General features: G+C 49.2%; 1 protein-coding gene and 1 long non-coding RNA gene across 3 annotated transcripts in view; both read right to left on the bottom strand.

The window, feature by feature from the left end:
* LOC136614744 (keratin-associated protein 4-6-like) overlaps nt 1-13,695 on the bottom strand; it is a 426,222-nt gene that overhangs the window by 341,165 nt on the left and 71,362 nt on the right. The gene's annotated exons all lie outside the window — the stretch shown is intronic.
* Nucleotides 6,710-13,695, bottom strand: part of LOC136614733 (uncharacterized) — a 54,131-nt gene continuing 47,145 nt past the window's right edge. The window contains exon 4 of the long non-coding RNA XR_010790962.1: nt 6,710-6,938. This is a non-coding gene — a long non-coding RNA (uncharacterized lncRNA). The remainder of the gene's footprint in view (nt 6,939-13,695) is intronic.

The following is a 13,695-nucleotide window of genomic DNA, read 5'->3' as shown; positions in this document are numbered from 1 at the left end:
CGGAACTTCAGATACCCAGACATCCAGCTCACCGGAATCACCCAAAGGACCTGAACCAATTGCCATCTATTCTACCTCTCGGTACCTGCTCTGGTGCCCCATCTGCTTTTCTCTCACTTGTCCACTCTCTCTCACCGTAGCCTAGAATCGTAACCATGGTGGGACTTCGCATTACCTCCTTCAACATCAGAGGTCTCAACTCCCCCTTCAAGAGACATAACCTCGCACTCCTCATCAAAAGGTATGACACCAAAATACTTTTTCTACAGGAAACGCACTATAAAGGATGCAGATCCTTCTCCCTCCCGGGCAAACACTTCTCCCAAGCGTTTCACAGCACTCATCCCTCCTCGTCCTCAAAGGGGGTCTCGACCCTTTTCCATAAAGCAATTAATTTTGTTGAAGAGGCCCAATACAGGGACGGCGAGGGAAGAGTCCTGTACATAAGGGGTACATTAAACAATGTTAAAATGACCTTCGCAAACATCTATGCTCCTAATGTAGACCAAGTACCCTGGTTACTCCAACAATTAGAAATTTTAAAACATTTTGCAACGGGCCAAATAGTTTTAGCAGGCGACTTCAATGTCACATTCAACCCGGCCTTGGACTCCTCCTCTGGTAGATCTCAAACCTCCCAAAAGAGACTGAGAAAACTTAGCAAAAGCTTACAGGAGCTAGGATTGATAGACTCCTGGCGCACCTTGAATCCCTCTTCCAGGGACTATTCCCACTTCTCGTCAATCCACTCGTCATATCAAAGACTGGACTACGTCTTGGTCTCCTCCGATCTCCTCACATCTATGATCCAGGCAGAAATTGACTCCATGACAATTTCCAACCATGCCCCGGTTCACTTGATCTTAAGGGACCCACGCCCAATTGCACGGGAATGGAGGTGGTCTCTCAATGCGTCACTACTGGATTCCAATGAAGAGAGAGAACAACTTTCTAAGGCATTAGAGGAATACTTCGATATTAACTCCTCTGGCGATTCTAAAATCCCAATTGTATGGGAAGCACATAAGGCTTTCATCCGAGGCCTTCTAATAGCCTTAGGTTCTCGCGTCAAAAAACGCGCACAAAAAGAAATCAACGAGAAACTCTCGCAGATAGCAAAGATGGAGCTAGCTGCGAAACTTTCCCAGTCAAAACAAAATCTAGATAGCCTCACCTCCCTGAGGACAGACCTGAAGCGTATGTTGGAATCCAAATTTAACAAAAAGCAACTACATCTAAAGCATCTGGTCTACGCCCAGGGCAACAGAGGTAGTAAGTTAATGACCTCGTTAATTAAAAAAGCACGGACGAAAAACCATATTGGCGCTATAAAAACCTCTGCCAACTGAACTTGCACCTCGACTCCAGAGATAGCAAAGGAGTTCCAGCGGTACTACTCCAGACTCTATAATCTGAGAGATTCTTCCACGCCCAACCCGCCTCATGACCCATCAGTCTTGATAAACAACTTCCTTAGCCAACTTGACATCCCTAGAATCAACCCTATAGACGCCTCTACCCTTATGGCTCGGGTTACTGAGTCAGAAGTGGAGGAGCTAATTGCGTCTTGTCCGCCCAACAAAAGCCCAGGCCCTGATGGCCTACCTATTCAGTACTACAAATCCTTTCTCCCCATTTTAAAACCTAAATTAACAGAGTTATTCAACAACTTGATGGGGGGGGGGGGGGGGGGGCTCCCTGCCGAGACAGTCCCAAGAGGCGCACATTACTCTGATCCATAAGGATGGTAAAGACCCGGAGTTGTGTGGTAGCTACCGCCCGATTTCTCTTATAAATCAAGATATGAAACTGTGGGCTAAGCTCCTAGCAAAAAGGATGGAGCCCTTCATGACAACTTTAATAGACAGAGAGCAGGCGGGCTTCATCGGTGGAAGGGAGGGGAGAGATAACTGCATCAGACTGCTAAACGCAGCACGCTACGCACAACACCACAGAATACCCTTAGCCTTAGTAAGCACAGATGCAGAAAAGGCGTTTGATAGGGTAGACTGGCGCTATATGGAAGAGGTCCTGCACTCCTTTGGTTTCCCATTGGAGTTCATATGGGCTATCCTCTCTCTCTATACATGCCCTCACGCAAGACTTAAAATCAACGACACTCTCTCCCCTCCCTTCGACATAAAAAATGGTACTCGGCAGGGGTGCCCCCTCTCCCCCTCTCTGTTTGTCCTGGCCTTGGAGCAACTACTCCTTAAGGTTAGACAAGACCCTGGAATCAGAGGTCTCCATCTCAGTAAGCATGTGCTCTCAGTAGCAGCGTTTGCAGATGATATAGTTTTCTTAATAACTGACCCCCAAAAGAGCCTACCCAGGCTAACGGAAGTGCTCGAAGGATTCGGCCTTGCTTCCAATTTCAAAATTAATTACACAAAATCGACTATTTTGAATGTCTCTATACCAAGGGCCCAGGCTGATGCATTGAGAGCCAACTCACCCTTTATATGGTCGAACTCCTCAATTGACTACTTGGGCATCAAACTATCCCGGCAAGCTGAAGACCTGTATGGTGTAAATTTCATTCCGCTGTTAGACCAGGTCAAATGCCTCCTAAAGAACTATGATATTCCATTTGTGTCATGGTTCGGCAGGAAAAACATTATTAAATCATTCATACTTCCCACTATTCTGTATAAAATCAGAATGCTTCCGATTCATTTGCCGGCCAGCTTCTTCAAAACACTATGCACCGCGTTCACTGGATTCATTTGGAGGCGGAGGAGGCCAAGACTGGCCTACTGTCTGATGACTAGGAAGAGATCTGAGGGTGGGATTGACCTCCCAAATCTGTTGGACTTCTACCGCGCTGCCCAACTTCGTTATTGGGTTGATCCAACCCAACCCCACGGAGACAGCCTGCTGACCACATTAGTGGAAAGCTACAATAGAGATCAACTGTTGGAAGACCTCTGGCTCCCTTCTAAAAGCAGATACAAAGCCAAAGGTTTCAATCCACTACTTAGGGGCCCCTGCGCAGTTTGGGATGAACTAAATAAAGATCTAGCCCCATCCCCCTCTCCCATGCTTCCGTTGTGCATTATCACTAAAACACTCGAACTACCTATAGACCCAAGCTCATCTTCGGTGTGGAAAAAGTTCTCGCCCCTGCAACTGTCGGATTTATATCCGTTAGCACACTTGTCCCCGTCTACAATACTGCGGAGGCTCCTCCCTGAGGGTAGGCTGCCTTTCCTACAACAAGCACAATTGGAGGGGACATTAAAGGCCTTCCTCACAAGATATAAATCCACTAGACCTTTAACCCCATTTGAGAAAGCACTACAGAATAATAAGTCCCCTTTTAGGAAAATCTCCTACTTAAAGAAGAACTTTGTCGCCCCCAGTCTCCCTTATAAACCTGCTTTCTTGAGCTCTTGGGAGAGAGACCTAGGAATTACGCTATCCTCAAGCGAGGTAAAAACGATTTTAAAAACTTCTTTTGGCCTATCCCCCTGTGTTCTCGCACAAGAAACACATTACAAACTGCTATCCCGTTGGTACCGGACCCCACAGTGGCTACTCGATCACAACCTTACCGAGGATGGTTCCTGCTGGAGATGCGGAAACCACCTAGGCTCCTACCTACACCTCTGATGGTTGTGCCCGATACTGGCACCCTTCTGGAAGGGAGTAGAAAAGATAATACATCTATTCTCACCAAACTTAAAAGTAACACCGGAACTGGTACTCCTCTGGAAGCCCTCTAAATTCTTCCACCCGCAGAGAAACAAGATGATAGCCTTGATCCTGGACACAGCCAAATCCCTTATACCATCCCTCTGGAAACAACAAATGGCTCCCACCATGGGTCAGTGGAGAGAGAGAGTGGACAACCTCTACAATATAGAGGAATTATACAGCTGGTCCAAAAATTCACATGACAAATTCAGCCAGGTCTGGTCCATGTGGTGGACAGTGAGAGACTCACCAATATGGAACGAATGAAACGGTGGCTATGGCTCCGGGTACCTCCCCCCCCCCTCCCTACCCACCTCCTCTGCCCCACCCTCCCCCACTCCATACCCTCCCCCCCCCCCACAGTTGTCTGGTTTAATGGTGCAGAGGACTCCCCCACGCTGATGCTCGCGGGGATTGATAGTACGCTCTATCTTCCAAACACAGATGATATATCTCCTCTGCGCTAATAATTTATCCCAACCAGGTCCAACAACGAGTGTTTCTGTTCGGGATAGAGATGCTGTATAACCCATTTATAATCTGCACTTTACTTCTCATAGCCGCAGTATGTCACCCTAATATGCTCTCCCCCACGCCTGTTGGACTCCCCATGATTGTCATCGATTAGTGTATTCTGTACCTTGTAACTGTTGCCTTCTTATTATATGAAAAACACCAATAAAATTTGATTTACAAAAAAAAAAAAAGAATTAGACGGAGCCATGGAGACGGGGACGCTAGCAACGGAGCAGGTAAGTGAATAACTTCTGTATGGCTCATATTTAATGCACGATGTACATTACAAAGTGCATTAATATGGCCATACAGAAGTGCATAACCCCACTTGCTTTCACGAGACAACCCCTTTAACATCCCCTTGTGCATGCTGTTTGTCTGTTTTGAGCAGGTATTTCAGCTCAAGGCTCTCATGTTATCTGGCTTCTGTTTATGGCTTGCCCTTGTAAGATGGCAATAGTGCAATAGCTGAGGAATGCTAACATACATGTGCATAAGTGTGCCACATCATTCTTAGATAACTGGTTATTCCTGTTTTCACTAGATAAGCACAAGATGAGCCCTGAGTGTATGTGGGGAGATTTCTGTAGATCATCCTGTTTGCTTTCAGCATGTCTTACATAAGCATGTTTCTACTGAAATAAAAAGCAGAGCACATTAATATAAAATATAATTTCCTTCAGAGGAGCCATCGGTGGGTTGGAAATGGAGTGGAATGACAGTGTGCCTCAGAACCACCTGTATGTGGGTCAGATGAAGGTCTGACAAGGATCGAAGGTTGACGAAATGAAGAAGTGGTACAGGACAGCAGGGCCTGAGAATTGTCACAGGAAACAGTCAGTCAACTGGCTGAGGAAAGTGTCCTGTGTATTTCTCGGCTGTGAGAAACTTTCAGACCAGTAGAAGCCAAATCTGAGAGCCTGTGTGGACTGTCAGACCATCATCCCTGTTGGTAGTGATACTAAGGCCTGTGTGGACTGTGAGAGATTTATCCCTGTTGGTAGTGATAGTAAGGCCTGCGTGGACTGCAATGGATTCAGTATTGAAAGTAAGACAAAAAAAGACTGTAAGCTAGTGTCTTGTACTTTGTGAGAGTTTTGCTGCCTAGTGACCTGGGTGTCACCCTATAACATGGCCATGGGCCTGACATGGGTCACATAGTGACTACAATCTTTGTGCTGCATCAAGATCCCAGACACAGAAATGCTTGCTAAATTTCTTTATGGAGGTGAAGCACAATCTAAAATTACACTGGAAAAAAAAATCAAGCTCCTACAAGAATTTGTAGGAATCGAGTGAAACATTCTCTGTGTGATTGTAATGTTTATGTAAGTAAGAGGTTACAATATGTCACTAAAAGTGTAATTTATTGTGAAAAACTGATGTGATATGGGAGGCATACAGATTCTGTATGGTATGCTGTGACAGTACATGTAAAGAGTGCCGTGAGACCAAATGTTCTTTAGCCAAGTGCCTGGAAATGGTTCTGACAGACACAAGGGTGTGTAACGATTGTGCGAGTGTTTCTGGGTGGCAGACAAAATAGTTGGAGCTACTTATGCACCCGGTAGCCATGTGTGTGTGCCTTCACACATCCGCTGGTCCCTACACCCCATAACAGTCTGGTCAGAACGACCCAGCGCTCTTATGTTGAGATTTTTTTGGCAGTTTGAAATATTAACACCCTTCCCTGAAAAGAAGCCCTGGCTGCATAAAAAAAAAAAAAAATACAATGTATCACGTAAAAGGCTCTGTCAGCTCTGGCACGTGTCTCCTGGGCAGCTCCGGCAGACTTAATTGTAATTTACAGTCAGCACTTCCTGGTTTGCAGGTTCAAAATCCCTGACTCCAGGAAGCGGTGGCTGTGATTGTTTCTTGCATGCCGCGGCTCAGCCAAACACTGCAGAGCTCGATGAACCACACACAGCCATTCAATGCGATGGCTGTGATTGGTACTCGAGCGCTATGACCCAGCCAATCAGAGCCACTGCTTCCTTAAGGCAGGGATTTTGAACCTGCAAACCACAAAGCGCTGACTGAAAACTACAAGCAAATCTGCCAGAGCTGCAGATGAGACAGCGCTTGTTGGGAGATATATTGTGTTTTTGTTTAGTTTTTTTTTGTGCCGCTAGGGCTTATTTTAGGGCTTTAACAGTAGGATTAACTACTGTAAAAGTTGCATCGCACCACTTTTTAATACGATGCAACAGAAAGGAAAGTTCCATAGGGAAACATGGTCTGCAAAACATAGCAAACTGCGGCAATATTCAGCAACCCGTGATTTTTTCTCTCGAAATGCAGCAGCCTACAAAACAATGAGAAGGAACCCATTGGAAACCATGGGCTACACAAACATGCAATTTGTAGCACTGTCACATCGTGAGCAAATCATGTTATTTTGTCGCCCATGTGAAACCGGCCTTACTGACAGCAAGCAGAGATCTTGCAAACAGTGAGGAAAGACAAAATATTTGAAAGTTGTAGAAGCTTTATTTCCATAAGACTGACACCCTCTTGTAGAGCGGTGTAGATAATGGTGGATACCCTCTCAGCTCTTAGTTACATTTATTTGCTGTGCTTGGCTTCTTGCAGATTCTTCTGTCTGTGTTAGTGTTCTTTACAAGTAGGAAGTAATCTGGGTAAAATAAAGGTGTTCTTTTGGATGTGTCCTTTTCACATGTAAGTCCGCTCTCACATGGGCAGTTTTCATAGAGCCCATTATTAGTCTGAAGAAAGATTATAGGGTTAATGAAGACACATATGAATTCTAACCACATCTGTCACTAACATGTAATATCAGCGGTGGGAGATACAGTGTGAGGCCCGGGGGCCCAGTTACTGAGAATGTCCTGTCTGAAGCTACATCTCCCACCACACACAGTTTTAGGGCTCATTAACATGAGTGTTTTTATGCTGCTAATTAGCCGTGATGAAATGTCGTCCGAAAATTCTGACCATGTGAAGAATCGGATTCCAATACATTTATTCACTTGAACAATTTGCGGACATGTGAAAAATAAATAATTACACCATTAAAACAAGAAATCAGCGACCACTTTCAGGCACCAATTTTTTTCGCTGCGTCACAAGATAGGTCTTGACTAGAGATGAGCGAGCACCAAAATGCTCGGGTGCTCGTTACTCAAGACGAATTTTTCGCGATGCTCAAGGGTTCGTTTCGAGTAACGAACCCCATTGAAGTCAATGGGCGACTCGAGCATTTTTGTATATCGCTGATGCTCGCTAAGGTTTCCATTTGTGAAAATCTGGGCAATTCAAGAAAGTGATGGGAACGACACAGAAACGGATAGGGCAGGCGAGGGGCTACATGTTGGGCTGCATCTCAAGTTCCCAGGTCCCACTATTAAGCCACAATAGCAGCAAGAGTGCCCCCCCCAACAACTTTAACATCTGAAAAGCCCTCATTAGCAATGCATACCTTAGCTAAGCACCACACTACCTCCAACAAAGCACAATCACTGCCTGCATGACACTCCGCTGCCACTTCTCCTGGGTTACATGCTGCCAAATCTCCCCCCCCCCCCCCCACGACCCAGTGTCCACAGCGCACACCAAACTGTCCCTGCCAAGCCATCAGCTGCCCTCATGCCACGCCACCCTCAGGTCTATTTATAAGTGCGTCTGCCACAGGAAAAGCAGGCACACACTGCAGAGGGTTGGCACGGCTAGGCAGCGACCCTCTTTAAAAGGGGCGGGGCGATAGCCCACAATGCTGTACAGAAGCAATGAGAAATCCAATCCTGTGCCACCTCCATCTGGAGCTGCACACGTGGGCATAGCAATGGGGAATCTATGTGCCACACACTATTCATTCTGTCAAGGTGTCTGCATGCCCGAGTCAGACCGCGGTTTTTTATATATAGTCACAGGCAGGTACTACTCCGCAATGGGAATTCCGTGTGCACCCACAGCATGGGTGGCTCCCTGGAACCCACCGGCGGTACATAAAAATATCCCATTGCATTGCCCATCACAGCTGAGGTAGTAATGTCATGTTTAATGCAGGTGGGCTTTGGCCCACACTGCATGCCCCAGTCAGACTGGGGTTCTTTAGAAGTGGAAACAGATGCATTTACAACTCCCTGTGGACCCACAGCATGGGTGGGTGCCAGGAAGCCACCGGCGATACATAAATATATCCCATTGCATTGCCCAACACAGCTGAGGTAGTAATGTCATGTTTAATGCAGGTGGGCTTCGGCCCACACTGCATGCCTCAGTCAGACTGGGGTTCTTTAGAAGTGGAAACAGATGCATTTACAACTCCCTGCGGACCCACAGCATGGGTGGGTGCCAGGAAGCCACCGGCGGTACATAAATATATCCCATTGCATTGCCCAACACAGCTGAGGTAGTAATGTCATGTTTAATGCAGGTGGGCTTCGGCCCACACTGCATGCCCCAGTCAGACTGGGGTTCTTTAGAAGTGGAAACAGATGCATTTACAACTCCCTGTGGACCCACAGCATGGGTGGGTGCCAGGAAGCCACCGGCGGTACATAAATATATCCCATTGCAGTGCCCAACACAGCTGATGTAACGTCAGCTGTAATGCAGGTGGGCTAAAAATTAATTTGATTACACTGTAGGCTAGGGCCCCCAAAAATTGGTGTATCAACAGTACTAATGTACCTCATAAAAATTGCCCATGCCCAACCAAGAGGGCAGGTGAAACCCATTAATCGCTTTGGTTAATGTGGCTTAATTGGTAACTAGGCCAGGAGGCAGCCCAGTTAAAATAAAAATTAGTTGAGGTGAAAGTTTCAACGCTTTAATGAGCATTGAAACGTATAAAAATTGTTTTGAAAAATTATATGACTGAGCCTTGTGGGCCTAAGAAAAATTGCCCGTTCGGCGTGATTATGTGAGGTTTCAGGAGGAGGAGCAGGAGGAGGAGGAATATTATACACAGATTGATGAAGCGAAAAGGTCCCCGTTTTTGATGGGGATACAGAACGATGCTTCCATCTGCAGGTGCAGCCTACGTATTGCTTAGGTATCGGTGCTGTCCGCTGGTGGAGAAGAGAAGTCTGGGGAAATCCAGGCTTTGTTCATCTTGATGAGTGTTAGCCTGTCGGCACTGTCGGTTGACAGGCGGGTACGCTTATCTGTGATGATTCCCCCAGCCGCAATAAACACCCTCTCTGACAAGACGCTAGCCGCAGGACAAGCAAGCACCTCCAGGGCATACAGCGCGAGTTCAGGCCACGTGTCCAGCTTCGACACCCAGTAATTGTAGGGGGCAGAGGCGTCACGGAGGACGGTCGTGCGATCGGCTACGTACTCCCTCACCATCCTTTTACAGTGCTCCCGCCGACTCAGCCGTGACTGGGGAGCGGTGACACAGTCTTGCTGGGGAGCCATAAAGCAGTCAAGGGCCTTAAAGAGTGTTGCCCTGCCTGTGCTGTACATGCTGCCTGATCTCCGCGCCTCCCCTGCTACCTGGCCCTTGGAACTGCGCCTTCGGCCACTAGCGCTGTCGGATGGGAATTTTACCATCAGTTTGTCTGCCAGGGTCCTGTGGTATAGCAACACTCTCGAACCCCTTTCCTCTTCGGGAATGAGAGTGGAAAGGTTCTCCTTATACCGTGGGTCGAGCAGTGTGTACACCCAGTAATCCGTAGTGGCCAGAATGCGTGTAACGCGAGGGTCACGAGAAAGGCATCCTAACATGAAGTCAGCCATGTGTGCCAGGGTACCTGTACGCAACACATGACTGTCCTCACTAGGAAGATCACTTTCAGAATCCTCCTCCTCCTCCTCCTCAGGCCATACACGCTGAAAGGATGACAGGCCAGCAGCATGTGTACCCTCACCAGTGGGCCAAGCTGTCTCTTCCCCCTCCTCCTCCTCCTCCTCCTCACCGCGCTGAGATATAGACAGGAGGGTGCTCTGACTATCCAGCGACATACTGTCTTCCCCCGGTTCTGTTTCCGAGCGCAAAGCATCTGCCTTTATGCTTTGCAGGGAACTTCTCAAGAGGCATAGCAGAGGAATGGTGACGCTAATGATTGCAGCATCGCCGCTCACCACCTGGGTAGACTCCTCAAACTTTCCAAGGAGCTGGCAGATGTCTGCCAACCAGGCCCACTCTTCTGAAAATAATTGAGGAGGCTGACTCCCACTGCGCTGCCCATGTTGGAGTTGGTATTCCACTATAGCTCTACGCTGCTCATAGAGCCTGGCCAACATGTGGAGCGTAGAGTTCCACCGTGTGGGCACATTGCACAGCAGTCGGTGCACTGGCAGATAAAACCGATGTTGCAGGGTGCGCAGGGTGGCAGCATCCGTGTGGGACTTGCGGAAATGTGCGCAGAGCCGGCGCACCTTTACGAGCAGGTCTGACAAGCTTGGGTAGCTTTTCAGAAAGCGCTGAACCACCAAATTAAAGACGTGGGCCAGGCATGGCACGTGCGTGAGGCTGCCGAGCTGCAGAGCCGCCACCAGGTTACGGCCGTTGTCACACATGACCATGCCCGGTTGGAGGCTCAGCGGCGCAAGCCAGCGGTCGGTCTGCTCTGTCAGACCCTGCAGCAGTTCGTGGGCCGTGTGCCTCTTATCTCCTAAGCTGAGTAGTTTCAGCACGGCCTGCTGACGCTTGCCCACCGCTGTGCTGCCACGACGCGCGACACTGACTGCTGGCGTCGTGCTGCTGCTGCTGACACATCTTGATTGCGAGACAGAGGTTGTGTTGGAGGAGGAGGAGGAGGAGGAGGAGGAGGGTGCTTTAGTGGAGGAAGCATACACCGCCGCAGATACCAGCACCGAGCTGGGGCCCGCAATTCTGGGGGTGGGTAGGACGTGAGCGGTCCCCGGCTCTGACTCTGTCCCAGCCTCCACTAAATTCACCCAATGTGCCGTCAGGGAGATATAGTGGCCCTGCCCGCCTGTGCTTGTCCACGTGTCCGTTGTTAAGTGGACCTTGGCAGTAACCGCGTTGGTGAGGGCACGTACAATGTTGCGGGAGACGTGGTCGTGCAGGGCTGGGACGGCACATCGGGAAAAATAGTGGCGACTGGGAACTGAGTAGCGCGGGGCCGCCACCGCCATCATACTTTTGAAGGACTCCGTTTCCACAACCCTATACAGCAGCATCTCCAGGCTGATAAATTTGGCTACGTGCATGTTTAACGCTTGAGCGTGCGGGTGCGTGGTGGCGTACTTGCGCTTGCGCTCAAACACTTGCGCTAGCGACGGCTGGATGTTGCGCTGAGAGACATTGGTGGATGGGGCTGAGGACAGCCGAGGTGAGAGTGTGGGTGCAGGCCAGGAGACGGTAGTGCCTGTGTCTTCAGAGCGGGGTTGGATCTCAGTGGCAGGTTGGGGCACAGGGGGAGAGGCAGCGGTGCAAACCGGAGGCGGTGAACGGCCTTCGTCCCACCTTGTGGGGTGCTTGGCGATCATAATCCTGCGCATGCTGGTGGTGGTGAGGCTGGTGGTGGTGGCTCCCCGGCTGATCTTGGCGCGACAAAGGTTGCACACCACTGTTCGGCGGTCGTCTGCACTCCCAGTGAAAAACTGCCAGACCTTTGAGCACCTCGGCCTCTGCAGGGTGGCATGGCGCGAGGGGGCGCTTTGGGAAACAGTTGGTGGATTATTCGGTCTGGCCCTGCCTCTACCCCAGGACACCGCACTGCCTCTTGCAACCTGCCCTGCTGCTGCCCTTGCCTCCCCCCTGTCCTCAGTAGGCATAGCAAACCAGGTGGGGTCAGTCACCTCATTGTCCTGCTGCTCTTCCTCAGAATCCTCGGTGCGCTCCTCCCTCGGACTTAATGCCGTTACTACTACCTCACTGATAGACAACTGTGTCTCATCGTCATCGTCCTCCTCACCCACTGAAAGGTCTTGAGACAGTTGCCGGAAGTCCCCAGCCTCATCCCCCGGACCCCGGAAACTTTCCAATGGTTGGGCATCAGTGACGATAAACTCCTCTGGTGGGAGAGGAACCACTGCTGCCCAATCTGAGCAGGGGCCCGAGAACAGTTCCTGGGAGTCTGCCTGCTCCTCAGAATGTCTCATTTTCATGGAGTGAGGAGGCTGGGAGGAAGGAGGAGCAGCAGCCAGAGGATTCTGAGTTGCAGCAGTGGACGGCGCAGAACTGTGGGTGAACGATAGGTTGCTGGAAGCACTTTCTGCCATCCACGACAGGACCTGCTCACACTGCTCATTTTCTAATAAAGGTCTACCGCGTGGACCCATTAAATGTGCTATGAATGTGGGGACGCTAGAAACGTGCCTCTCTCCTAATCCCGCAGCAGTCGGCTGCGATACACCTGGATTAGGAGCTCGGCCTGTGCCCACACCCGGACTAGGGTCTCCGCGTCCTCGGCCGTGCCCACGTCCTCTAGGCCTACCCCTGCCCCTCAGCATGCTGTATTACCAGGAATGCAGAAACACAACGCTGTAATTAAATGTGCCGCTTATTGGCCTGTGGTTGGAGGCTGAGTTCGCTTACGGAACGCCAGGAAATAATTTGGCGCAAGCCTGCTGTAACACTTAGCTGGCTGCGTATGATTTTGGAGAACTACTACCCCCAGCAGACACGGACCCAGAACACTGAGCACAGTGACAGGCAGGCCAAATAGATTTTTTGCCAATATTTTTTGGAAAAGGACCACTGCGTATATTCAATCAATAATATATGTCTTCTGGCCCTGCCTACATAATTCTGTCCCTGATGTGTGTGTCACGGAACTGCAGTGTTGCACTGTTATTAACTGCAACAGAGCAGTGATTTCAGAGCCAGGAAATAATTTGGCGCAAGCCTGCTGTAACACTTAGCTGGCTGCGTATTTATTTGGAGACCTACTACCCCCAGCAGACACGGACCCAGAACACTGAGCACAGTGACAGGCAGGCCAAATAGATTTTTTGCCAATATTTTTTGGAAAAGGACCACTGCGTATATTCAATCTATAATATATGTCTTCTGGCCCTGCCTACACAATTCTGTCCCTGCAGTGTGTCACGGAACTGCAGTGTTGCACTGTTATTAACTGCAACAGAGCGGTGATTTCAGAGCCAGGAAATAATTTGGCGCAAGCCTGCTGTAACACTTAGCTGTCTGCGTATAATTTTGGAGAACTACTACCCCCAGCAGACACGGACCCAGAACACTGAGCACAGTGACAGGCAGGCCAAATAGATTTTTTTCCAATATTTTTTTGAAAAGGACCACTGCGTATATTCAATCAATAATATATGTCTTCTGGCCCTGCCTACACACTTCTGTCCCTGGAGTATTACTGCAGGGCGCAATGCTCTGCACGGCCGATATACCAAAAAAAAAAAAAGTGCAACACTGCTAAAAGCAGCCTCCACACTACTGCACACGGTTAGATGTGGCCCTAAGAAGGACCGTTGGGGTTCTTGAAGCCTACAATAACTCCTAACACTCTCCCTGCCTCCACACTTCTGTCCCTGGACTATTACTGCAGGGCGCAATGCTCTGCACGGCCGATA

The sequence above is a fragment of the Eleutherodactylus coqui genome, chromosome 1 (assembly GCF_035609145.1).
Source record: "Eleutherodactylus coqui strain aEleCoq1 chromosome 1, aEleCoq1.hap1, whole genome shotgun sequence".
Lineage (NCBI taxonomy): Eukaryota > Metazoa > Chordata > Amphibia > Anura > Eleutherodactylidae > Eleutherodactylus > Eleutherodactylus coqui.
Note: the sequence above shows the minus strand (reverse complement) of the source record. Positions and strands in the feature narration are given on the sequence as shown.